We start from the raw sequence: 2,765 nt of genomic DNA, 5'->3' as shown, positions 1-2,765 counted from the left end.
AGGTGCCGGCGGTGCACCGGGCGGCAGCGGCGGTGGATTCGGAGGTGCCGGCGGTGCACCGGGCGGCAGCGGCGGCGGATTCGGCGGTGCGGCGGTGCTGGGTGCACCGGCGGCAGCGGCGGCGGATTCGGCGGTGGCGGCGGTGCCCACCGGGCGGCAGCGGCGGCAGCGGCGGTGGATTCGGCGGTGCCGGCGGTGCACCGGGCGGCAGCGGCGGTGGATTCGAGGTGCCGGCGGTGCACCGGGCGGCAGCGGCGGTGGATTCGGCGGTGCCGCGCGCCGGGGAACAGCGGTGGACCCGCTGGCAGCCACGGAGCACCTGGCGCCACTGCCGCCGGGTCTACGCTTCGGCTGGACGAGCGGATGGCGTTCGTGTTTCTATCTGGTCTCTGTCTCACCGGGCTGACCCATTTTTACATGGCCTGAGTAGCCGACTGCCGGCGAGCGTGTGTGAGTGACGAGCTTCCGACGGCGTCGAAGTGCTCCCTCCCTCTGCCCACAGCGCTGCACGGTGTCTCTAACTTCTGAGTGCGCTTGTTGTGATGTGGGAACAGCGGTGGCTAGGGACCGTGGGAACAGCGGTGGCTAGGACCGTCCCTGGCGCGATCGCCCTCGCCTTTGTTTTGTAACCCGGATGTCGCTCTTCATGTGCTCTGTACGCCACCTGCATGTTCATCATGCTTCTTGTTTGCCGGCCCATTTTCGTCCAACTACCCGTTACGGCATGTTTACGGCTATCTCAGTTGCTTTCGCTGAGACACTGCCACGCTATTTGTGCGTTGTATAAAGTTATTCCCCTGTTTTACTTTGCATAAATTATCGAAGTCATTCAATTGGTTTCATCTCCATGGCTAACAGTTAGGGCTCTTTACAATCTGAAGAAATATACGGATATATATATATATATATATATATACATATATATAATATATACATATATATATATATATATATATATTATATATATATATATATAGATATATATACATAGACCCGTGGATATATGCGTGTACCTATATATAGGTGTATATATATGCACATATATATGTATGTAATATTGTATATAATCTATACTATATATACTATATATATACTATATATAATATATATACGTTTAATACATTGATTGTACTGGAACGGATGGCACAATTTCTGAAGCACGTCAGTTAGGTTGGATTGCAGCAGGGGAATCGGCCAGCTCGTATGAAGTAGAATGCGCTGAAAAGTAGATTGTCGCGGTAGATAGAAAGTGGTGACTTGCCAAGCGCGCTTCATTCGGCACGTTCTGTTGAATCGTGGAAATGAGATGGACTAACACGATTTATGATGTGGAATATATTTGCTTTGATGAATTGAACTGGGCACCATTTGGAATTCGTGAAAATTGACGGTTTCGCGGTCCGGTGTAATTCAACAATGGCCGAGCGGGCCCGTGCTAATGGCAGAATCCTTGAGATATAATGCGGCGAGGCCTACACTGACCGGCATCGCCATCTTCCTCACACTCGCTGCGCACGCGGTCGTGATGTTCTCATTACTGACCCGCAGACCGCAATCGAGCCACCGATCTCTGTCATGAGATACGGGGTTTCGATCCCCCGCGTGCCCTTTCCCTCCAGGATGAGAGTCAGGTCTCAGCGATTTGGCCTCCAGCAGCCGAGTGGCGGGCGCCAACGCCCCAGTGCCGGCGATCACTGTCCTGGTCACCTTACGTGTGGTGTTACTTCAGCAAAGCCCACGGTTGGTCCGGCGCGTCCTTGCCAGTTGTTTGCGTGACAAGCCCTCTCCCACGTTGTTGGCTGCCGGCCCATACCGAGGCGACCGCAACCTGTAAGCCTTTGTTCGGAGAAAGCAGCGCTGCTGTGACCAGCGATAACTCGCGGCTGAGGGAAGAAAGAGAGACTGACGGGCGCTCGGCTGGCGCAAGAGTAAGCGCAGCGGCACAAGGCGACGGAGGGATCCGAATCTGAATACAAACGTGGCGCCGGTGCACAGCAAGGCCCGTTTATGCTAACCCCCTGCATCTGGAGAAATACCTTTTTATGCCAACCCCTGCATCTGGAGATAGTCACTAGTGTCACTCCACCCTGGCTAGTGGCTGGATGCTGGCCTGTGGATTGGCGGCATCGAACCAACAGCCGCTCTGTTGCACGGGACCAGGCCATGCCCCACACCGCGACGCTGACGTGGCAGCTCGAGCAACTGAGGCGCGAGCTGGCGGACAGCAGGTTCTGATGTGGACCGGCTGTGGTGCGGGACGTGCGTCACCCCGGCGGAAGGTGAGTCACGCGGGCCACGTCCGGTCGCGGCCGGTCGCCTGGTCGTGATGGGGCTGCAACGACGCCACAAAGGAAAGCAGAATCGTTGAGAGGAATAGCGCGGAAATGGAAACTGTCAGGCAGATGGTGCGCTTCATAGCCCTTCATTACAAAGCATACATGTAATTAAACGCAAAGATCTCAGCTCTCGCGGAAAATCTTCGACATCAGGAAAAACGTTCTGGATCTCAAAAGATCCTACGACAAGATTCGGGCAAAGTTCCAAAAGTCCTGGAAGATTCTTCCGCAAAGTCTTCTGAGCGAGCTGACATCCCAAAAGGCCCCTCAACAAAATTTCAAATTGATCCTTGATACCGAAACATACTGGAAAATTGTGAAACACATACGAACCTGATCATAGGATCTACTTCTGAGGCCGAAGTACAAACACAAATTGTTTGATTGATGGATTTTGCTACTTCAAACCGGCAGGCTACTTGTTATGCT

The sequence above is a fragment of the Pollicipes pollicipes genome, unplaced genomic scaffold (genome assembly GCF_011947565.3).
Source record: "Pollicipes pollicipes isolate AB1234 unplaced genomic scaffold, Ppol_2.1 Scaffold_4219;HRSCAF=4965_pilon_pilon_pilon, whole genome shotgun sequence".
In the NCBI taxonomy this organism is placed as follows: domain Eukaryota; kingdom Metazoa; phylum Arthropoda; class Thecostraca; order Pollicipedomorpha; family Pollicipedidae; genus Pollicipes; species Pollicipes pollicipes.
Note: the sequence above shows the minus strand (reverse complement) of the source record.